This window comes from Rattus norvegicus, chromosome 14 (genome assembly GCF_021556685.1).
Source record: "Rattus norvegicus strain SHRSP/BbbUtx chromosome 14, alternate assembly SHRSP_T2T, whole genome shotgun sequence".
NCBI lineage: Eukaryota > Metazoa > Chordata > Mammalia > Rodentia > Muridae > Rattus > Rattus norvegicus.
The window spans coordinates 82909928-82934728 of NC_141547.1; the positions used below are offsets into that span (position 1 = coordinate 82909928).

General features: G+C 46.4%; 1 long non-coding RNA gene across 1 annotated transcript; it reads left to right on the plus strand.

Moving 5' to 3' along the window:
• Positions 1-5615: 5615 nt before the first annotated feature.
• Positions 5616-21451, plus strand: LOC108352784 (uncharacterized). The gene is made up of 4 exons (XR_015637520.1): positions 5616-5936; positions 6794-7034; positions 10034-10152; positions 20969-21451. It is a non-coding gene; the product is annotated as an uncharacterized LOC108352784 (long non-coding RNA).
• The last annotated feature ends 3350 nt before the right edge of the window (positions 21452-24801 follow it).

The following is a 24801-nucleotide window of genomic DNA, read 5'->3' on the forward strand; positions in this document are numbered from 1 at the left end:
CTCTCCCTCTTGTCCCAGGCATGGACTTGGGTCCTGTCCCTTTTCTCACTACCCTCAGTTCCCTGGGGGCTTCCTTCCTTAAGGCTGTCCTAGACGCTCTGCTCGGCTATCACAGGACCCGATGATGGCATCTTTTTAAGTGACACTTTCTAAGCCACAAGTAGGAGCTTACTTAGTCCTGAGTCACCTAGTCTACTCCTCTGGGTGAATGGGCCTTTCAGTAGGACCGTTGGCTCTTAAAGGGCCCCTCCCTCAAATTTTTCAGACATGTATGAGCTTAATACGTGGGGAATATGGCTCAGGAGAAAGGGCCCTTTTTTTTTTTTCATGGTAAAAAAATTTCTAGGGAAGAAAATACGTCAATCCTGAGATCTAACTGCTGCTCAAAAGCAACAGAGACAAATAACGGCTGAAGAAGAGCAACAACAAACCAACCTTTTCCTATGGCTGGGCTGATTTGTGAAGGCTGCTCAAGGCCCTGGCCAAACTGTAGGAGGTCACAGGAGGCAGCTAAGAGGACAGGGCATCCCCCAGTGGCCTTTTATCCACCGAGGGCTAGGGCTATGCTACCCAGCTCTCTAAGAAGCTGCCTTCGGGAGAAGGACCCATTTGAAAATCTACGGGCAAACTGAGGCTTCTGAGTCAGAATCCTGGGCTTGAGTTCCAGGGACACCTCTACTTACATATGGCCTCAGGAGTCAGAGGGTCTCTCTGAGCTTCAGTTTTCCCAGAGGGAAGTTGAACAACAAGTATGGTTGTGTCCTTTGTCCATGGAAGACTAGTTCCAGGATCCCCACAAACTACATGGATAACAAGATCTGTGGGCGCTGAGGTCCCTCGAGTACAGCGATGGGCATTTGAAAATTGCCTATGCACACTGCTCTGAACACTGGGATCATTTCTGATTCCACCGAAGACAGTTCAGGTGACATGCAAATAGTTGTCAAATTGTACTGAAAATGACAAGAGCCAAGTCTGTACAGGTCAAGAACAAGTGTAATATTTCCAATATTTTGTTTATATATTTTTGTGGTTCTGAGGGCAAAACCGAGGAATGGAAATCCAGAGCTCCAGGCTTCACTGATAAGTCACTTTCAATTCCCCTAAAGACTAACTAACCCCTCAAATAAGATACATTTTTATGAGACTAACGTAGTACCTACTGTGTTAGCCAAACACCTAAGGTTTTGTTTTCGTTTTAAATTCATGTGGACTGGAAATGGTTAATCCCAGCACTCAGGGCCAGAGGCAGGTAGATCTCTGTGAGTTTGAGGTCAGTTGGGTCTACAGAGTGAATTCAAGGCCAGAGCTACATAGCAAGACCCTGCCTCAAAACAACAGCAAAAATGTGTGTGTGTGTGCATGTATGTGTGTATGTATGTTTGTGTATATACACATATCCTCGCATACATGTGTACACACACACACACACACAACCTCAGTACTGTTAGCATTTTGGTGCTGGCACAGAACTCCATGGATGCTAGGTCAAAGATTCTACCACTGAACAACAACCCAGGCCTAAAAGGTTTCTGTTTTGTTTTAGAAAAATCACACACACACGTAACTAAAGTGAACCCTGGTTCTGCTCTTCACAGACTGCAAGGTTTTCTGATTTTGTTGTTATTTGTGTGTTTTTGGTACTGGGACTCACTGTGTAGCCCTGACTGGCCAGGAATCTGCCATGTAGACCCTGCTGACCTCAACTTAGAGACCCACAGAGATGGCCTCTCTTCCTCCCTAGTGCTGTGGAGCCATACCAAGCACAGGGAGATTCCTGGAGATGCTGGACTTCCAGTCTCAAGCCAAGGGGGTTCCAGCAAACCGGAGTGAGATGGCCGCCACCCTATATATAGCGCTTGCTACGCTGCCCGACAGTGTTCCAAACATTTTTTAAATACTGACTCTTTCATTTACATCACAGCGCTGCGAGGTTAGCACTATTATTATCTTCATTTTATAGATCCTTTGGGGGATGTGAGGCTCGCAGGGGCTAAGTGGCTTTCCAGGGCCACACAGCTGGCCAGATGCAGAACTGAGGGGAACTACAGAAGCCTGGCTGTGGGTCTGGGCTGGTCAAAGCCATGTCGTGTCATCTTGCTTCTAAGTTCTGTCTTTAGCGAATCACAGAGCCAAAGGCCATGACCTCACTACATACCCGGGAGACCCAGGTCTGGCTTTCTGTGGTATCAAAAGGCCTTGGCTTTTTTGGACATTAAAAAAAAAAAAAAAAAAGCAGACTGGTGCTTTTTTTGCTTTTTTTTTTTTTTTTAAATAAAAAACTTTTTTAAAGAAGTAGGATTTGTCAGCCCATTTAACTAGAGCCTCACTGTATAAAACATAAATTCTAGGCCCACAGTTTACATCCGAGTTTATCTGGAAATTCCTCGTGGAGTACAGAATTCTTGAGACTCTGCCCTGTAGCCTGAGGCTTCAGGAAGTACGGTGTGAAGACTTACACTCTTTCGAGCTTTAATGTTCAACCCAGCGTTTCTTTGGTTCATGTTGCAAATGCGTTTGTTTTTGAGGCTCACCTAACTGTCCAGGCCACAGCCTAGGCCAGGGTGGGCTGTCGAGTTGCTACTGTCATTTAGGGCTGGATCTTTCTATGTTCTGAGGTTTGTCGTGACACTCCAGGCCTCTGCCAGCTAATGCTATTAGCCCCTCCCCAGCGGCAACAATTCCAAACATCTCCACACGTTATCAAATACTCCCTACAAGGGAAAATCAACCCTGGTTAAGACCCGCTGACCTAGACTACAAAACAAGGTCTGTTATCTCTGACTGTTACCTTTCCAGAGGAGAAGCCAAAAGCAAATAGATTAAGAGTAGGGGAGGTGTGGGGTGTGGGTTAAGTGATTAGAAACTTGATCCTCAGTATTAAAGAAAAAAAAAAGCCTGGAACTGATACATGATACGTGTGTAATAAAAATAAATCGAGGAGTTCATGCCTCTAATCCCAGTGCTGGGGTGGGGGTGGGGGAAGGAGGCAGAGGCAGGAGGATCTCTGTGAGTTCAAGGCCAGCCTGATCTATACAGCAAGTTCCAGAACAACCAGGGCTACATAGAAAGTCTCAATAAATAAGTAAGTAAGTAAGTAAGTAAGTAAGTAAGTAAATAAATAAATAAATAAATAAATAAATAAGTCTGTGAGGATCTTCAGTGGAAGAGGGAAGGGTGTGTTTGGAAGGTCACCGAGAACTCACAGGGAAGCTGCTGGGTACCCAGAGGACAGCAAAGTGACAGTCAGGTCGCCCAGGGTCATCTGAGGCCAGAAGCCAGGTAGATTTGGGTTTACTGATTTGTGTGTACGCTGTGTTGTGTGGGTGGTTATATGCAGGATGGGTGTGCATGCACATGTTGGTGAGCTTGTGGGGGCCGGAGGTCGACACTGGATCACTGGATGTCTTTCTCTGACTTTCTGGAGGTTTTGTTTTTTTTTTTTTTTTTAAATTGAAGAAATATATTGTGATCATGTTTTCCCTCCCCAGTTCCTCTCAGATCCTCCCCACCCAGCTTTATGTTCCTTCTCTCTCTCTAAAACAGAAACAGAACAAAACAAGAAAAACAAAAATATAAGAGCAAAAGACTGATAACACACACACACACACACACACACACACACACAGAGAGAGAGAGAGCACAAACAAAGCAAATAATTGAGATCAAGTGTCTACAAAATACAATTGAGTTTTGTTCTTTATTGAGTAACTACTCCTCGGCATGGGGCTTGCCCTGAGCTGTGGTTAATATGTCCACTGAGACTCCATTGGATAACACTAATTTCCCTTTGCCAGCAGGTGTCAGTTGCAGTTAGCTTCTTGGTTAGGGGTGGGACCCTGGGACCAGCTCCCCCATCCACTCATCCACTTCCCTCTCTCTCTCATGCTGGGATCCTATCAGGTTTGGACCTGTGCAGGTGCCATGCATGCTGCCATAGCCGCTGTGTCCGTCCTGTTGTGTCTGGAAGACAGTTTCTTTGGGATCATCCATCATCACCTCTGGCTCCTACAACCTTTCTGTCTTCTCTTCAGAATAGATCTTTAGGGCTTGAGGGAAGGGCTTTGTTAGAGACATTCCATTTAAGACTGAGGGATACAATGTTTCTCCCTCTGTGTATCGTGCAGTTGTGGGTCTCTGTGTTAACCACCATCTACATTAAGACGAAGCCTTTCTCGGGAAGGCTGACTGAGGTACTGATTGGATGGGTATAGCAGTATGTCATGAAGGGTCACTTTATTTCTATGTTCCTTTAGCAGAATAGCATTAGGTTTCCCCCTAGGCCCATGGTCTGTTTAGTCTCAGGTTCATGGCCACTTTAGCATATCAGGCATGAATTCCATCTCATGGAATGGGCCTTAAAATCCAAGCAAAAAGTGGTTGGTAACTTTCAATACGTCTGTGCCACTATTGCGATGGTCTATCTTCCTGGTGTGTCAGTATTGAAGGTCTCAGGGTTTGTAGCTGGGTAATATCGATGATTTCCTGTCTCCTCCAGTAATGTACAAAGTACCTTTCAGCACCATGAATACTGCTCAGTAGGGTGAAACCTCTAGTTAGGCACCAGCTTGTCTCTTCTGTGTCTGATGACGTATTTAAGTGCGATCTTCAGCACTAGGGCCTTACCACCAGGTTATGGGAGCAATCAACACTCTTGTCAATAGCTTGTGATATTTGGGGCTTTCCATAACGCCCCCCTTGGCCAAGGACTCAATAATACGTTACCCATTCCTGGCTCTGGAGGTTTTATTTGGAGGCATAACATGTCTAGTCAGGGCACTGTCTCCCTTATTAGTTGGTAATTATTTAGATTCCTTTCGCATATGTATATATTTTAGGAAGCGTCTGTAGCAGCGGGTTTCCATATGGTTTTTCAAATGGCCTTCAGTGTTCTTTTGCCCCTCCCTTTATTCCCTCTCTACCCTTCTCTTCCATTTCTCCCTCTCTACTTAACTCTTGTTTTAGTTTTCTCCTTTGTTTCTCCACAGCACGAACTCTATTTCTTCTTCCTTAGGAGGTCCTCTCATCCTGTCTGGTCCCTTACTAGGTACCTAACCCCTGTGGTTATTTGAATTGTAGGACACATATCAAAGGCTTGAATGATAGCATCCACGCGTAAGAGAAAACACATGACATTTGTTTTGGGGGCTCTGGGTCCCCTCACTCAGGATTATTTTTTTTTTCTATCTCCATTCATTTGCTTGCAAATGTCCTAATCTTGCTTTCCTTAACAGCGGGAACAACACTCAACTGTGTAGACATTCATCCTTTTCACCATGTAGTCATCTGTTGAGCGATGTCTTGGCCAGTTCCAATTTCTGACTACTACAAACAGAGCAGCAACGAACACGGATGGGCAAGTGTCTCTCGTTAAACCCCAAAGCTTATCTACTAGGCTAGGCTGGCTGACTGATGAGTTCCAGACATCTGCCCATCAGCCACCCCTGTCCCCAGCTGGGGTTACAAGCCACGCCTGGCTTTTGATGTGGGTGTGGTTTTCTGAACTCCATTCTTGCGCTTGCTTGGCAGGTACTCTGCCAGCTAAGCCATCTCCCCTGCCCCTCGCTTTTATTTTTAAACACAAGCATCTAACCACATGCAGAGTCTGGGGCTGGGCACTGAGGAATGTGAAATGAGACAATGGATTCTTTGTGAGTGAATCAAGGAAGCTTCATGACAGAGGTGATGCTGGAGTCCACATTGGAGGAGAAACAAGAATCCATTATGAGGAGCCCAGATCGTGGGGGAAATTGCCTTCCACCACCCATGTGTGGGTGACTCTGTGTAAACTGCTAGGTTGTTGACTCCCTAGGCCTTGCCTAGAATTGGGCTACAGCCCAATAACTTTAACCGACACTGGAATGATACTGATGCAATAGGAGGAACCCCCACTCTGAGAATGGGCTCAGCAGCTTTTATGAGATGTCTCCAGTGAGGTATGTATGCCTCCACAGATCTTAGCTCAGTTAGGAAGCACTGGGGGTGGGGGTGGGGGGTGGAGAGTATGTGTGTGTGTTTACTGATCTTATTCTACTTGGGGGGAGCAACGGAGAAAGGGAGGGGGGAGGGAGATCAGTTGGGAGCATGCAGTGAGAGTGTGAGCTTCCAGTGTGTAGGCAGAAGAAGGATCCTGCCTCTGTGTGGCTCCCTGTAGGACTGTGACATGGGGAAGGGCAGGCATGGGGGGGGAGAGGCTTATCTGGACACTGAATTTAAGTTGAGGACCCTCAGCTCAGCTCTTCCTCTTTCCTCAGCACCAGACTCAGGCTGCCCCCCTCCCCCAGAAGTTCTTGAACATGCTACCCACACAGCCAGCATCTACTAGTCTAAAAATCAGCAAAAGGGATGGCAAGATGGCCCAGCGAGTAGAGAGGTATCTGGGGCTAGTACTGAAGACCTGAGCTCAATCTCTGTAACCTACATGGTGGATGGAGAGGCTCCCCCAAGTCGTCCTCCACCTTCACAGATGGACTGTGGACCGTGTGAACCCGCCCACATCCCACACTACCTACACAGACTCATGTATGCACACACACAGGCACACTCACACCCACCACATATCATCACACCCCACACCAAACACACCCCATACAGACCCACCACACAGACACACTCACACCACACTAAAATAAAGTAAATGCTAAAAAAAAAAAAAAAAAAGGAAAGAAAAGCAAAGAAAAAAAGGAAGACATTTTTGCCTCACGCTCCTGCCAATATGGCGGCAGAGGACCCTGTACAGAACACCACACTTAGGCTGTGAACGTACACATTCTCTAACCTATTTTCCTTCCAGGGTGACGTGGAAATGAAGGGGGAAAATTCCACAAAAATGTGCAGAGCATCAGAAATATGCTGGCAACGGTCGGAGATGTGGCCAGGGCCTCTTGCCAGACAAGCAGGCATGAGGCAGAAGCCAGAAAGGAGAGGAGAGCTGACTGCTGGTCATGTGACCAGAAACGGGAGTCTCAGAATCCCCCTCCCCTGACCAGTGGACCCCGTCAGACTGTCTCAGTCTGATGGAGCTGCATACACAGGTAAGCCTGGAACCGAGGAAACTGAGAGTCATTGAAGTGTGGCGTTTGTATTAGTGGCAATTAACTGTGACACACAACTGTGTGGAGGGTAGTGAATGTGAAGTCAGCCAGGGCTACGAAGTGAGACCCTTTCTCAAAAAGGAGGTTGGGGGTTAGACAGCCCAGCTGATAAAGTGCTTGCCATATAGACACGGGACTGGAGTTTGATCCCCAGAACTTGAGTGGTGGTCTGTGCTTATAGTCCAGTGCTGTGGAGAGAAAGACAAGCAGCTCCCGGGACTCACTAGCCAGCCAGCCTAGCTGATACGACAAGTTTACAGGGTCCCATGGAGAGACACTGCCTCAAAAAAAAAAAAAAATATGGTGCCTGAAAAGTGATACCAGAGGTTGTTTTCTGGCCTCCACACATGCACCTGCACTCACACAAACATGCACACACACAGATACTCCACGTCAATTGTATAAAGGATGGGACAGGTAACAGATGAGCAAACACGCTAGGGCAGCAGGTAAGCAGGTGCTGGCCCGTGGGTGTGTAACACGCAGCAGATCTAGGTGTAAGAAAGTGGGCAGAGCAATAAACAGGGACTGAGGTAGATGGGGGTGTCACGTGTCCCCGGATGCCTGCACCAGGTGTCATCATCAGTCAGAGCGCTCCTAAACAAGCTAGAGCAGAGGTTCTCAACCTTCCCGACGCTGCAAACCTTTGATGCAGTTCCTCGTGTCAGGGTGACCCCCCGACCATAAAATTTTCTTGTTGCTATTTCATAACTGTAATTTTGCTGTGAATCGTAATGAAAAGAATCTGATATACAAGATATTTGGTATGTCACCCCCCCCCTCCACACACACACACACAAAGGGGTTGTGACTCACAGGTTGAAAAACCATTGACTTCGTGGTCAATATGGAGGCATAGCAGCTCAGGAACTTACCTGATGAAAGGGTGGGAATGGGCTGATTTTAACGGTGAGCTTTTCAAGATTTTCACCTACTGTATGGAAAATTAACAGCACTGAAGACCTATCCCAGTATGGCCAGCACTTACATCTTGTTAGTTTGTTTGGGCGTTTTGGTTTGTTTTAGACAGGGTTTCATGTAGTCCAGGCTAGCCTCATCATAAGTTGAAAATGACCTTAGTCTCCTCCAGCTTCTATCCTCTTGCTTCTGGACTTATAGGCATGTGTCACCATGCTAACATATGCAGTGCTAGGGCTCAAAACTATGGCCTTGTGCATCCTTGGCAAGCACTCTACCCATTGAACTATATACCCCCGTCTCTCCCCCATTTTGGACACAAGGTCTCACTGGCTGGCCTGGAACTCACAGAGATTCTCCTGCCTTTCCTTCCAAGTCCTGGGATTAAAAGAGTGCATCACCACAGCTGGGTCTGACACGGATGCCAAAGGTCCCATCATAAAGATGTTAAGGAGTAATTATGAATGAATATAAAAATTCAGCAAAGAAACACAAATTATTAAAAAGAATAAAATAGCATATATAAAATTGAGAAGTATGTTAACCAAAGCCTCAGTGAGGGCTGGAAAGATGGCTCAGTAGTTAAAGGCACTGGCTGCTCTTCTAGAGGACCTGGGTTCGATTCCCAGAACCCACATGGTAAGGTTCTTGCTGTCAGGTCTGGTGACTTGAGTTTGATCCCCAGAATCCACACAGTAGAAAGAGAAAACTGATTCTCATAGCTGTCTCCTGACCTCCACACATGTGCTGTGACACCCAGTCCACACCCACACTAAATAAACATAAAAAATATTCAAAATTCCTCAGAACTTTGCCAAATCGAATACAACTAAGCATAGGAAGACCATCTGAGGTTTAATTTAGGTCTGTAAGTTGATTAGTTGAGAGTCAACAGGCTTCACTGTCTGAGTTAGAGTTAGGGCAGGAACAAAAGCCCAGGAATGGCGCCACCCACAATGGGCTGGGCCTTCCCCAACAATCACTAATTAAGAAAATACCCTACAGACTTACCTACAACCTGAATTTATGGAGGCCTTTTCTTAATTGAGGCGCTGTCCTCTCTGATGACTTTAGCTTGTGTCAAGTTGACATACAACTATCCTGCACACTATTGTCTTTAAAAATGAGCCAGAGCCAGGTGTGGTGGCACAGGACTTTAACCCCAGGACTCAGGAGGCTGAGGCAGGTAGACCTTTCTGAGTTCAAGTCCAGCCTGGTGTATATGGAGAGTTCCAGACCAGGCAAGGCTATATAGCGAGACTTTATCTTAAGGAGATAAGGAGGGAGGGAGGGAGGGAGGGAGAGAGGGAGGGAGGGGGAGAGGGAGGGAGGGAGGGGGAGAGGGAGGGAGGGAGGGGGAGAGAGAGAGAGAGAGAGAGAGAGAGCGCAAGCTGGGAGGTGGCAGCACATATTCTTAATCCCCAGCACTTAGGAGGCAAAGTCAAGAAGGTCTCTGTGAGTTCGAAGCTGGCCTGCTCTACACAGCCAGTTCCAGAACAGGTTGGGCTGCATAGGTCGGGCTGGGGAGATGGCTCCAACTGCTCTTCCAGAGGTTCTGAGTTTAATTCCCAGCAACCACATGGTGGCTCACAACCATTGGTAAGGGGATCCGATGCCCTCTTCTAGTGTGTCTGAAGACAGCAATAGTGTATTCACACACATTAAATAAGTAAGTCTTGAAAAAAAAAAGAAAAAAAATCAATCAAGAAATGATTTCCCCTTTATCTTCTAAAATTATACAAGTCACTCTATTATAGTGTTATTTAATATGCAAACTTATTGTTATACATAAAGTAAAACAGTTAATTGTTTTAAAGGACAGCTCTTTAATCTGTCCTTTAAATAAGATGAAAGGCAATTGAGGCATAGACTCCTGGCTTACACACACACACATGCACACCCTCGATCATGTGTGCACACATGTACACATACACACACACACACACACACACACACACACACACGATATAGTTTATATAAGCCTTGCAAAAAAATCACTATTCCTCTGGTGAAAATTACAGCCTTTTGAGGAAAACGGTCAAAGATGGATAGACATTCCATGTTCATGAATTGGAAGACTCAAGGCAGCGCTCCCTTCTCTGTACCTTCACATCTCTAGCAAAAGTTCTAATCAAACCTGGTAAGTTTTCTCTCATTGTTAAAGCACTGGCTAACTTACCTGTAAGGTTCGGGGCACTGTAGGAACTGAAGGTTTCTGCCCAATAGGAGGAGTCGGGGCTGACCATATGGCCCTGCAGGACCTGATGAGACAATGGGACAAGGGAGATCTGGGAGCCACCTATACAAATACGCCTGGTGGACACTTTGGCGGTCCTGGAATTTCCATGTTAGTTAAGCATGCACTTTCCACGGAACCCCAGCCCAGCTCCAGCTCCTGTCCCCTCCTCTTTGGTGCTCCTAGAGAGAAAATCCATGAAAGGCAAGCACTCTACAATTGAGCTCTGTGTGTGTGTGTGTGTGTGTGTGTGTGTGTGTGTGTGTGTGTGATGCTTGGGGTGGTGTGTGTGTGTGTGTGTGTGAGAGATGCTTGGGGTGGTGTGTGTGTGTGTGTGTGTGTGTGTGTGTGTGTGATGCTTGGGGTGGTGTGTGTGTGTGTGTGTGTGTGTGTGGTACACCCATGCCGTAGAGCAAGTAAAAGATGAGAAGACAATTTCATGACCTTAACCCCCTCCTTCCACCTTTATGTAGGTTTCAGGGTTTGACCCTTAGTTGTCAGATTTGCACAGTAAGTGCTTTGCTCATTGGACCACCTCTCCACCTTGTGGCCAGTTTTTTTTGTTTTGTTTTGTTTTGTTTTGTTTTGTTTTGTTTTAAAGAAAGGAACAAAACCAAGCCCACAAGGGAGGTTACCCCCCCCCCCCCCGCCCAGAAATGTTGCCAACCAAAACGAAAAAGAAGAATCAGACCCTAAAGTTAAGAGCCCATATATTGTTAAAAGGATCATGGGCCAGGGAAAACCATAAAACCTCTGGGTAAATGTGAAGGACATCTTGGGATGAGGGACTTGGTGTGACACCAGGAGTGTATGGCCCTTACCAGGAGACACTGGGAGGTTGAACTCACCGGAATTTTTTTTTTTTAAAGATTTATTTATTTATTATATATAAGTACACTGTAGCTGTCTTCAGATACACCAGAAGAGGGCATCGGACCTCTTTACAGATGGTTGTGAGCCACCATGTGGTTGCTGGGAATTGAACTCATGACCTCTGAAAGAGCAGTCGGGTGCTCTTAACCGCTGAGCCATCTCTCCAGCCCCCACTCACCGGAATTTTAAAATAATGTATGTATGACTGTTGAAGGAATGAAAAGAAAGAATTGTGGGCTGGGGGAAATGATTTGTAAGTCACATATCTGGCAGAGGAGTGGTATCTGTAATAGAATTTTCAGGGGCTGGGACGTGGCTCAGAGGTTGTCTTAGGGTTTGATTGCTGTGAAGAGACACCATGACCAAGGCAACGCTTTTTTTTTTTTTTTTTTCGGAGCTGGGGACCGAACCCAGGGCCTTGCGCTTGCTAGGCAAGCGCTCTACCACTGAGCTAAATTCCCAACCCCGACCAAGGCAACTCTTTTTTTTTTTTTTTTTTTTGGTTCTTTTTTTCGGAGCTGGGGACCGAACCCAGGGCCTTGCGCTTCCTAGGCAAGCGCTCTACCACTGAGCTAAATCCCCAGCCCCTCAAGGCAACTCTTAAAAAGGAAAACATTTCATTGGGGCTGGCTTACAGGTTCAGAGGTTTAATCCATTATCATGGCGGGAAGCATGGCAGCATGCCCGCAGCCGTGGTGCTGGAGACAGTGAGAGTTCTACATCTTGATCTGCAGGCGGCAAGGGAAACTGCCTTCCACAGGCGGCCAGGAGGAAACTTCCACACAGGGCGGAACCTGATCATGGCTACCTCAAAGCCTGTCTACATGGTGACGCACTTCCTCCAGTAAGGCCGTACCTCCTTCAGTAAGACCATACCCCCTCCAGTAAGGTCACACCTCCTAACTATGTCACCACCTAGGGCTAAGCAATTAAACACATCAATCTATGGGGGCCAAACCTATTCAAATCGCCACAGAGGGCAAGAGTGTGCCTCTGTGAGATGAGGGCCTGAATTAGAGTCTCAGGTATAAAGGGCTGGGCATGGTTTGTGCAAACTTGTGATCGCGGCACTCGTGGGCAGCAGCAGAGAGTTCCTCAGAGCTTGCTGGCTGATGGCCTGGTGGAAAAGGCTTTATGTCCAGTGAGAACCCTGTCTCAAAGGAATAAGGGTGTGTGATAAACCCCACCTGCTCTCTGGTCTCTGTCCGCATGCACAAGGTCACCCCTTCTTCAAGACAAAAAAAAATTATTTTCAGAATCGTCCATGTAAATGGCTGGAAAGATGGGTTAGCATCTTTTTTTTTTTTTTTTTTTTTTTTTTTTTTTTTTGTCTGAGCTGAGGACCGAACCCGGGGGCCTTGTGCTTTCTAGGCAAGCGCTCTACCACTGAGCTAAGTCCCCAACGCCCGGTTAGCATCTCTTAAGAGCACAAAGTGCTTTTCCGAGGACCACAGTGCAGCTCTCAGCAGCTCCTTACTGCCTACCTGTAACTCCAGCTCCATGGAGCCTATGTCCTCCTCCGGCCTCACTGAGCACCTGCACTTATGCACACGAACCTCCATTCCCCAAACACAAATGCACATAATTAAAACAAACGACTGAGCGCCTAAAACCAAACACCACAATAGAAAACCGCACAAACTTCATCTAAAGGTATGGGCAGAGTGTTCAAGGCCCGAACCCAGGGCCTTGTGCTTTCTAGGCAAGCGCTCTACCGCTGAGCTAAATCCCCAACCCCGCGGCTTTATTTATAACAGACTCAAACTGATACCCTTCCAATGTATACGATACATCAAAACTATGGACTACGACTCACTATAGCAAAAATAACAAACAAATGAAATATAAAAAAATATAAACCCCAGTCATATATACATAGTAATTTGGATGAGCCTTAGAAAAAGTATGCTGAGTAATAAAGAAAAGGGCAACTTTTAAAGTGTACATCTCCATGAGTCTATTTATGTGATTTTTGTAATTACAGAGGTGGAGAGAAAATTAGTGGTTGCCAGGGCTTATGGGATGGAGGTAGGGTGGGTGTGGCTAAAAAGAGTCACACAGGAGTGCTCTGTGGTCTCTAGTTAAGTATATTGACTGAAGTTACATGAAGCCGCACATGCCATAAAATTACATACACACATATGAATACAGTTGTGCACAGGAGAGTGTGAAAGCAGAGATATTTGAATTATCCACCCCAGGCTGGAGAGATGGCTCAGCGGTTAAGAGCACTGACTGTTCTTCCAGAGGTCCTGAGTTCAATTCCCAGCAATCACATGGTGTCTCACAACCATCTGTAACGGGATCCGATGCCTTCTTCTGGTGTCTGAAGATATAGCTACAGTGTATTCATATACATAATAAAGAAATTTTTTAAAAAATGAATTATCCACCCCGCCTCTGCCCCTTTATTTTTTTGGAGACAGGATCTCACTGTGTAGCCTTGGCTGACCAAGAACTCATAGACACCCACCTGTGTCTGCATCCTGAGGGCTGGGATTAAAGGTGTGTGCCATCACCACTGGTGCAAACTTTTCTTTTAAGAGATTTATCTAGAACGTGGAGAAATGGCCCGGTGGTTCTGAGCACTCACTGCTCTTCCAGAGGACAAAGTCCAGCTCTGAACTTCCAACACTTTCTTCTGATGTGTGTGGCATACATGTATGTGCACATACACAAAACACACTTTAGAGGTTTGTTTACTTATTTGTATATGTGTGCAGGTGTCTGTGAATGCAGGAGTGTTTGTGCCTGAGCACCCACATGAAGGTCAGAAGAGCTGCTGTATGTCCTTCCTCACTATCCCTCTGTGCCTTTGAAGCAAGCTCTCCCCCCTGAACCTGGGTGCATTGGCTATTTTTCTTTTGGGTGGGGGTGGGGGTGGGGGTGCTATTTTGGCTTATGAGGGGGTGTTTTATTTTACTTTATTTTGTTTTTATTTTACGTGTATGTATGCTTTGCCTGCACACATGCCCGGACACCATATGTGTGCAGGGTCCAAAGAGGCCAGTATCAGACCTACCATCTTCTAGAAGAGCAGCCAGTGCTCTTAACCACCGAGCCATCTCTACAGCCCACTCCTTCATATATTTAAGGAGCTATAAGAGGAGGGAAAGGGCAGCTGGGATGGCAGCCTGGCCCACAGGCACGTTTTGCGCACTGGAGAATGGTTCCGAATCCAGAGACATTTGCAGACCAGGCTCTGGCCATGCAGGCCTGGGCACCTCATTCACAGCCTTTGATGACTGCTTAGTGTTGAACCAGGCTCTAGCACTCTAGGGCCAGGCTTCTCACCAAAAGCAACGCCCAGGAGATGCTGACAGATTACAGAGTAATGGGCACTGGCATTCTGGGGCCACGGCAGAGGATTGCCATCCTTTCTTCTACATAAGAGCAAGACCAGTAAACATCCATGGGAGACAGAATGCTGGGTTGGAAATGCTAAGAACAAGAACCATCCCGAAAGCAAAATAGAGATCAGAGGCAAGTACATGGAGGCGGGGGCCAGGGCAGAGGCAGGGGCAAGGGCAGGGGCAGGGGCAGGGGCAGAGGCAGGGGCAGGGGCAGGGGCAGGGGCAGGGGCAGGGGCAGGGGCAGGGGCAGGGGCAGGGGCAGGGGCAGGGGCAGGGGCAGGGGCAGGGGCAGGGGCAGGTGAGACTCTGAGTTCCAGGCCAGACTGGTCTACATAGCAAGAACTTGTTTAAAACAGCAACAACAAACAAACAAAAACCACAATACTGTTTAATTGAAGTGATAACCTACAGAGAGAAAATATTACACACATACACACACAATTCTTTTAAATTTTTAAAAGAGATTTATTTATTTAATGTATAAGTAAACTGTAGCTGTCTTCACATACACCAGGAGAGGGCATTGAATCCTATTACGGATGGTTGTGAGCCACCATGTGGTTGCTGGGGAAGTGAACTCAGGACCTATGGAAGACCAGTCAGCACTCTTAACCATCGACCCATCTCTCCAGCCTTTTCTTCTTCTTCTTCTTCTTTTTTTTTTTTTTTTTTTTTTTTGGTTCTTTTTTTTCGGAGCTGGGGACTGAACCCAGGGCCTTGCGCTTCCTAGGTAAGCGCTCTACCACTGAGCTAAATCCCCAGCCCCGCCTTTTCTTCTTTTAAAAAGTAACTTATTTTTATCTTGTGTGCATTGGTGTTTTGCTTGAATGCATTTCTGTGTGAGGGTGTCAGATGTCCTGGGACTACAGACAGTTGTGAGCTGCCATGTGGTTGCTGTGAATTGAACTCAGGACCTCTGGAAGAGCAGCCAGTGCTTCTTAACCACTGAGCCATCTCTCCAGCCCATTTATGCTTCTATGACCAGAAGCAAGGAAGGATTCTTTTCAGAGTGTGCTGCTAATGATATCTTCTTATTGAACCACGAGTGGACGAAGGCTTGCTCTGGGGTAATCTGGTGCAGATGTTCCATGAAGATAACACAGGGCAGAAGAGTCCGCTCACAGGCATCTGTGACTTTAGTTCCTGGGAATCTGACGCCCTTTCCTGGTAGATCTCATGCATACACACAGTGCACCGACATATGGATGAGCAAAACAACCACACATATAAAAAAATCTAAAAAAAAATATTTTTCAAGGGACAAATAAATACAGGGTTCATGTGTGCACACTTTTGCTTTTTTGTATAATTTGAAAATTTTCATAATAAAAAGTTAAGACAACAATAATCATGTCAGTCACCTTGCCTTCATACTGGGGCCTAGTGAGGAGTGGTGGAGTCTCCTCAGAGGGCTGTGTTCTAAAGGGTCTCTCAACTCAGGCGACTATGGGACAGGGGGACATGTACTCAATGGTATCAAAGTCTCCAGTGTGTCCTAAGACTGGGTGGGGACACATATTTTTAATTGGAGGTGTCTTGAATTAGAAAACCATCTTGGGGACAGGAGAGATGGTTCATCAGTTAAGAGCTGGCTACTCTTTTTAAGGGCCCTAGGTTCCATTCCCAGCCTCCCATGGCAGCTCACAACCATCTGTAACTCCAGTCTCAGGGAATCTGATGCCCTCTTCTGGCCTCTGTGGGCACTGCATGTACTCGGAGCACTGACATACAGACAAAATTTAAAAATACAAAATTATCAGCTTTGTAACTTTTCTGTCAGCAAGAACATGGAATATGCATATTCTTTGTTTAAACCCCCTCGTTAAAGTAAGAGGAGGACAAAAACTCCCCTCAACATGTACAGCCTTGTGCCGGTCAGCCAAGAGCCTTTTGTCAGGATATGACTCTCAATGAACTCCGTAAATATGGGCTACTCCCCTGCCTATTTGTATAGACGCGATTTGCACTTCAAAAGTTTTTATGGGACTCTAAATCATCATGAGGATTTTTTCATACATGAGGAGATGGAGGCAAGGTACTTGTAAGTTTGGTTTCCAGCATAACCTACGAGTTGTTTCTGCAGGTTTATACTGGCCACAAGGATGGACTTAAAGCTAAGTCTAGTGCACTTGTATTCTTAGCACATGGGAACAGGATGCAAAAGGGTCTTGGTGACATGGTACATTACATTAAAGGTGCCTGTAAGCAAGCCTGAAGACCTGAATTCAGCCCGGAGGACCAGAATGGGGGATAGAAACATATACACCTAATCAAAACCACCTTCCACCTCCCCCCACAAAAACACAACATTAAAATAAGGAAGAAAAGGAAGGAAGGAATGAAGGGAAGAAGGGAGGGAGGGAGGGAGGGAAGGACAGAGGGAGGAAGGAAGGAAGGAAGGAAGGAAGAAAGGAAGGAAGGAAAAAACATGGCTGGAGCAATAGCTGGGTCTTTGCTGAACAAGTCTGAGGACCTGGGTTCAATCCCCAGAGCTTGCATAAAAGCTGGGTGCGTTGGGCAAGTACTTGTAATCCCAGTGCTGGGAAGACAGAGACAAGACAATCTCTGTGGCTCGTGGGCTGGACAGCTCCACATAATCCACCATCTCCAGGCCAATGAGAGACCCTGTCTCCATAAGGGGGGTGGCTCCCGAGACTTCACCAGAAGTCATCTTTTTCTACATGCACAGGTACACATAGGCACCCACCTGACTCTGGGTCCTATCTCTGTCTTTTAAACCCAGATGAACACGTGGGCACACATCCCCTCCCCAACCACAACCACGTGATTGAACAACCAACCAAGTAACAAAAGCATAGATCTAGAACCCTGTAGATAGCTATTAAATTTTATCTTTCAAGTTAAATACCGTGTGACTTTGGGTAAAATACCCAAACTCTGGGCTTTGACTTTCTTTACATCTGTGACATGGGAGCATCCATACTTCATTCTCTGGAAGGCCGGGCAGATAATGGATCCCTTATCCATGACCTGAGGACCTGGGTTCAAAGACCCGTGGCCTGTGAATGCAACAATGTAGTTAGGGACTGGGAGACTATAAAACACCGCTGTTTCTCTCCCTTTGTCTTTGTGTCTCCCAACCCTGTTTTACCAGGTAGCTTTATGGAACTAGCCTAGGAAGATCCAGATGCCTTGTAGCGGATCCTCCTGAATACATTTCCCAAGTGCTGGGGTCACAGGCATAAGCCACCACAGTGCACCTCAGAAATATTTTCCTGTTTGGCCATCTGCCAGGTGTGTTAATGGTTCCCTTTGGGGATTGGGACATTAGAAGATAAAACTTTTCAGTTTCTCCATCTTTGCATTTCTTAATTTTTCAGAATGTGCTTTATCCTCTAGAACTACCCTTAGCTGATGCAGAAATTGAGGTGCAGGCCCTGCAAGGTCTGAACCCAGCCCCCCCCCATCTTTGATCTTTGTTGTTCTCAACAGTAGAGGATCCAACACCAATGCAGCGTTGTTGGTTGAAGTCCATGATCTCTTGGGACTTCCTTAGTTGCCCCAACATCCCTATCCTGTTCCAAGGGCCTTCCAAGCTACTTCATTGCATTTAACTGCCATCTTGCCTGTGCTTCCCTTTGGCTAAGGTTATTGTTACAAGGTTTGTTTGCTTCGTTTGAGGTGTAGTTTCATATAGCCCAGGGTGGCCTCAAATTCCTGCTTCTCCTGTTGAAGTTGTGAACGTGTGCCACACACAGCTCAACTTTTGACAGTTATCTTTTTATTTTTAGATTTATTTTAAATGTATGAGCGTTGTGCCTCCATTTATGTCTGTGCACCATGGGCATGTGTGGTCACTGTGTAGGCCAGAAGGAGCCTTAGAAACTGAGAAGCAGAGGGTTTGTGAGTCACTGTGTGGGTGCTGGGAATCCAACCTGGGTCCCCTGTAAGAATAACACGTGCTCTAAAGTGCTCAGCCATTTTTCCAGGCCTGACTATGACTGTTTTGAGAAGCACTGGTATAATCTTTGGTAGAATGCTTTGATGTTTTCCTCGTGGCTATATTCAGTTGTTGGAATGGTGGTCACAAAATTGCCATTTCTATCATGTTGTATCAAGCACACGAATTTCCTTCTATCTCTGTCTCTCTCTCTCTCCTGTGTGTGTGTGTGTGTGTGTGTGTGTGTGTGTGGAGAGAGAGAGAGAGAGAGAGAGAGAGAGAGAGAGAGAGAGAGCATTTAGTGCTGTGGTTAGAACCTAGGGCTCTGCTTATCCCTGGTAAATGATCTACTCATGAACAAGATCCCCAGCTAGTACCATGATTTCTGACTATTGGTGTTGCCTGGCCTTGACCCCCTGCCATGCCAGTTAAATGAACTGCCACTGTGAAAATGTACCTGAGTAAAACAACTAAGGAGTGGGGGTAGATTTGTGTAGTTCATGGTTTCAAAGGTCCACAGTCCTTGACTCTAGGCTTGCTGTGGGGCAGAACATCATGGCAGTGGGAATCTACTCACTTCATGGCCGACAGGGAGGAGAGAGAGGTACCTGAGATATGATATAGGCCCCAAGAACACACACCCAGTGATTAGTTCCTCAGCTGGCTTTGCCTCCTAAACTTCCCAGAACCTCTCAAAATAACCCCATCCATTGCGGACTGAGTTCTTTTTTTCTTTTTCTTTTTCTTTCTTTCTTTTTTTTTTTTTTTTTTTTTTTTTTTTTTTTGGAGCTGGGGACCGAACCCAGGGCCTTGCGCTCTCACTAGGCAAGCGCTCTACTGCTGAGCTAAATCCCCAACCCCAGGGACTGAGTTCTTAATACATGCTCCCTTTGAGGCAATGCTTCATCCCTGCTCTAAGACTGATGTAGTGCTTGTCAGGGGCTCTGCTGTAACCTCCCCATTCCCCTTCATTTTCCCTACTGTATGCTTTGGAAGGAAGCCACTATGCACCGTCTACACCCCTGAACAGGGCATTGTGCTCCCTTCCTTGAGATCAAGGTATTTTCACATTTTTTTTTAGATTTCTCTTGGTGATCCTTCCCTGGGACAATTGTAACACATTGGCAAGAGACTTGAAACATCAGAAATTACCCCCCTGCCCCCGACAATTTTGGAAGCTAGAAGTCTGAAGTCAAGGCATCGGGAGTGCTGTACTCCCTCGAGTTGCGGGAGCACTCCATCACTCTTTCCAGATAGTTGCTGTGGCCCTAGTTATCCCTGGGCTTGTGACAGCGTCATACGACCTCCATACATATGGCTGCCTGCTTCATTCTCTGTCCTTCTCTCTGCACACCACCACCAATCATTAGCTCTCTGTTCTAGGTCCAGTTTGGTACCTTAAGACCCTTAACTAATTACATGTCCAAAGTCTCCATGGGTATAAATTTGGGGTAGACTCTTCATTCCTCTCTCCTCTACCTGAGTGATTTGTTTGTTCTCTCTTCATTTACAACTGCCACTCACAAATGGGTTTTTTTTCTCCATCTTTATTAACTTGGTTATTTCTTATTTACATTACAATTGTTATTCCCTTTCCTGGTTTCCAGGCCAACATCCCCCCTAGCCCTAGCCCTCCCCCTCTTTCTATTTGGGTGTTCCCCTCTCCATCCTCCCCCCATTACCACCCTCCCCCCAACAATCCCGTTCACTGGGGGTTCAGTTTTGGCAGGACCCTTCCACTGGTGCCCTTACTAGGCTATTCATTGCTACCTATGCAGTTGGAGCCCAGAGTCAGCCCCTGTATAGTCTTTGGTTAGTGGCTTAGTCCCTGGAAACCCTGGTTGGTTGGCATTTTTGTTCATATGGGGCACAAATGGGTTTTATTTTAGATTTTTTTAAAAGATTTATTCATTTATTATATATAAGTGCACTGTAGCTGTCTTCAGACACACCAGAAGAGGGCATCAGATCCCATTACAGATGGTTGTGAGCCACCATGTGGTTGCTGGGAATTGAACTCAGGACCTCTGGAAGAGCAGTCGGTGCTCTTAACCGCTGAGCCCTCTCTCCAGTCCTTTATTTTAGATTTTATCTCATAGTCCAACACTTGCTTTATTTTTCTAGGTTCTGGGAATTAGGTGCAGTCTCTTGCATGCTGGGTAGGTGCTCTACCCTGGGCAGCAACTCTACCACTGCTTCTTTTGTTGTTGCTGTTAACCTTGTTTCTGTTTAAATATTGGAGCTTTTTCTGTTGGACCTTGTAACATGTTTCCATAAAGTGTTTAATTCTATTTTAGTCTTTGTTTTCAGGTAGGGTCTTACTGTGTAGCTCAGACTAGCCTCAAAGTTGCCCTGTAACCTAAAAGGCCCTTGGATTTTGGCCTCCTCAGCGTTGAATTATGAGTTTGTGCCACCATGGCCAAGCTCATACATTTTAAAAAGGTTTTTAAGGATTTTTAAAAATTTATTTATATTATTAATGTATAATTATTACTTATACTTATTACATATCTGTGATCAGTTTGTAGTGAGAATTTTGGTTTCTTTAAAAACCCAGTTATGTTCTATGAGTATGTCTTTGTTTTAATCCCAGGTTGGGACATGGGGTTGCCACTGACTGAGATCATCCCCTGCTCCAGGAGGGGCGTGATTTTCTCCAGCTGCTGAGAGTTTCTGTTTGGCCTTCTGAGGACTCGGGAGAGAGAGCTCCATGAAGGCTGTGGTGGCTGCTGCTCCCCCTGCTGCTGCTGCTCCTCCTGCTGCTGCTCCCCTGCTGCTGCTGCTCCCCCTGCTGCTGCTCCCCCTGCTGCTGCTCCCCCTGCTGCTGCTCCCCTGCTGCTGCTGCTCCCCCTGCTGCTCCCGCTGTTTCCTGCTGTCGTGTTGACTGCTTTTGCTGTTTGCTGTTCTGCTGGTTGGAGATATCCTAATGATGGAGACTGGACTTCCTCCTAATCGGCAGGAGTTAGTCTAAAGAGGTCTACACTCCCTTTCCCCTCTAACCTTTCTCTCCTACCTGGTGTTTGGGAGTTGGGTGGATAATAGAACCCAATAAAGTAGCACAAAGCACACATCTGTTATTTAATTATTTAATTTTAAAATTTGTCTCCATGTATAGGTACTTTCTTGTATGTATGTCTGTGTACTACGTGTGTGCCCAGTGCCTTCAGAGGTCAGAAGATGGCATTAGATCCCCTGGAACTGAAGTTATAGGCGATGACAAACTGCCTTGTAGATGCTGGGAATTAAACCTGGGTGCCCTACAAGAGCAGAGACTGCTCTCAGCTACTGATCCATCGCTCCAGGTCCTGTTTCTTTTGAGAGAGGGTCTCTTCATATCACTGGCTGTCCTAAAACTTACTGTGTAGACCAGGTTGACTTCAAACTCACAGACCTCGGCCTGCCTCTGTCTCCAGAGTGCTGTGATTAAAGGTGTGCCATCACATCTGACCAGCCCCCCAGCCCCTGGCTTTTAAAAAGGCCTTTTGTTACTTTCTTGCTCTATAAGATACTTCAGATTCACATTATCTGTCGCCTGCCTCAGTCTTAGAAATCAGCCACTACTCCTAAGAGAATCATGGCTTTCTGAAGGACAGCAACAGAAATGACTAGGAATAGCATGGAAATGGTCATGGTTACTGGTCTGCTTTTTGTTTTGTCGGAGACAGAGTTTCTCTGTGTAGCCCTGGCTGTCCTGGAACTCATTCTGTAGACCAGGTTGGCCTCAGACTCAGAGATCCTCCTGCCTCTGCCTCCTGGGTGTTGGGATAAAAGTTGTGCACCACCACCGCTTAGCTTTTCAAAAATCTACCTCAGCATGCAAATGAAAATGTTTTCCTAACCCCTACACATAATGTACCTGAAAATATTTCTGTGTGTAACCATCCACACCTGTGTTAAGCTAGACCCGTGTTCATACTGGTCCGTACTCATTCAACAACTCTAGTCCTTAACGTGGTTCATCCTGGCCTTGTCACCTTGGTAACGGAGAACTTCTACTCCAACACTAAGAATGTTCTCTCCCACCCCATTACATGTGCATAGCAGTGTCTGTACCCACATAGGAAACAACTCCATCACTTCCAGAGGCCTGCATATGTCCTCTAGAGATGCTATTCACTCAAAAAAAAAAAAGTTTTCCTTAGGTCTGCGCCCTGCCCTCAGCCCAGGCCCCTTCAGTGGAGTGGTTCACATATTCATAGGAATTCTTTTGTGGCAATCTGAGTCCCTTCATAGGATTTCCCCCAAGTTCTAGATGATTCTTTAAACTTGTGTAAAGAGTTAAGGTTGACTCTTTGTATAGTTTTATGAGCTTTGATAAGTGCAATAATGAATTTTATCTGCCACTGCAGTGTTCTACAACTCTTTTTTTTTTAAAGATTTATTTATTTATTTTTATGTACAGCATTCTGCCTGCATATGTGACTGCAGGCTAGAAGAGGGCACCAGATCTTATTACAGATGGTTGTGAGCCACCATGTGGTTGCTGGGAATTGAACTCAGGACCTCTGGAAGAGCAGTCAGTGCTCTTAACCACTGAGCCATCTCTCCAGCCCTACAACTCTTAATCTAAAAATCTGCTATGCTTCTTCCTCCCCTGGAACTCCTGGCATCTATTAGCCATTTTAGCATCTCTATATTTTTGTGTTTTTCCTTTTTTCACACTGGCTTCTCTTATTTAGCAATGAGACATTTAGCCCCTTCCTTCTTAGAGGTAGCTAACTTTTTACATTACTATTCTTCTTCTGTATAGCTCTGCCCTCTTTGCTTCTTTGGCCTCAGCTAGAATGCTTCTGGGCTCTGTCAGTGATAAGTGAAACGTCTATGAACATTTGGCTACAGGTGTTAGTGTGAGGTGTGTGGCCAGGTCTGGGGGCCTGGTCTTAGGTGCTGATATACACGTCCATCTGCATAAGAAGCATCGAGCACAGGCTTCAGGCTTTTATCTTCCATGGTTGGAGGCTCAGGCTACATTGTGAGACTCTGCCTTTCTGAGGTCTTCCTACTTCTGTTTCAGAAGTGTTATGTTAGGATTACAGGTGTGACACCATGCCAGGCTTGCAGATTTTCAATGTTCTTTTCCCAGGGTCACAGGATGGCTCAGAGACTCTGTGCTAGCTATTTTTTTTTTTTTTTTTTTTTTTTTTTTTGCCAACTTGATATAAGCTAGAGTCATCTAGGAAGAGAGGCACTCAAGGAAATACCTCTCTGTAAGATGGCCTGTCGGGCCATTTTGTTAGTGATTGAGACCCTGGCAGAGCCTACCGTACTCTAGGTAGGGCCAACCCTGGGCAAATATAAGAAAATAGGCTGTGACCGGGCCATGTGGCACATGCCTTTAATTCAGCACTCTGGAGGCAGAGGCAGGCAGATCTCTGAGTTCGAGGCCAGTCCGGTCTACAGCGCGAGTTCCAGGACAGCCAGGGCTACACAGAGAAACCCTGTCTTGAAATTATTCCCGACACCAGAAGAGGACATTAGATACCCTGGAACTACCGTGATGCGGACACTGGGAATCCAGCTCTGGCTGTCTGCAAGGGCAGGTCGTGCTTTTAACAGTGGAGCCAGGTCTCCACGCTCAGCACTAGGTCCTTTACCTCATTGTTTGCCTAGGGCCATGACGTCATTTCCAGCCTTCCAAATCTAGTTAGTCACGTAGTCCGGATTCAGCTGCGTCTCCACCCCCTCTATTATCACAGACGCGGTTAGAGATGCAGTTTGCAGCCCCACATCGGACTCGTCCTGTGGGTACAGCATCTTATCAGTTAATTAGAGTGGGCTCTCCTGCAGTCCCGGCGGGCCCTGAGCTCACTGTAGCTGAGCATGACTGTGAATTCTTGCCCCTCCTGCCTCTGCCTCCCAAGTGCTGGGATCGTGGGCGTATGTCCCTGGACCGTGCTCAAGACCTTCATTTTGAAAGATTCCTGTGTAGTTCAAGTTTGGGAGACACCGTTTCCACCGTAAGACCGAACCGAGTTGTTTTGCAGTTTACCTCTGTGCGCCAGGATCTTGGTGGATGCTAAGGGCTGTGTCAGCCAGAACAGAGTTCACGTACTTAGCCCCAGGGTTCTTCGGTCTTGGAGTTAGGGCCAAGATCAAGGAGAAAAGTCACAGGAGGAAAACTCCTCCCTCCCTCCCTCCCTCCCTCCCTTCTTTTCCTTTACCCCTGGCTTTCTTTGGCTTTTGCTTTCTTTTGTACATTTTGTGTTTTATTTTTGGATACCGAGGTGCTCCCACCCCCAACACACACAGAGACAGGGTTTCTCTGTGTAGCTCTGACTGGCCTTGAACACCCCCCCCCCCCCCCCCCCCGCCCCAAGCAGGCTTAAGTCAGAGAGAGTCTCACTAGTGGAACAGGCTGGCCTTAGACTCAGAGACTCACCGGTTTCTGCTTCTTAAATTCTGTGATTGAAAGTGCGTGCCACCACA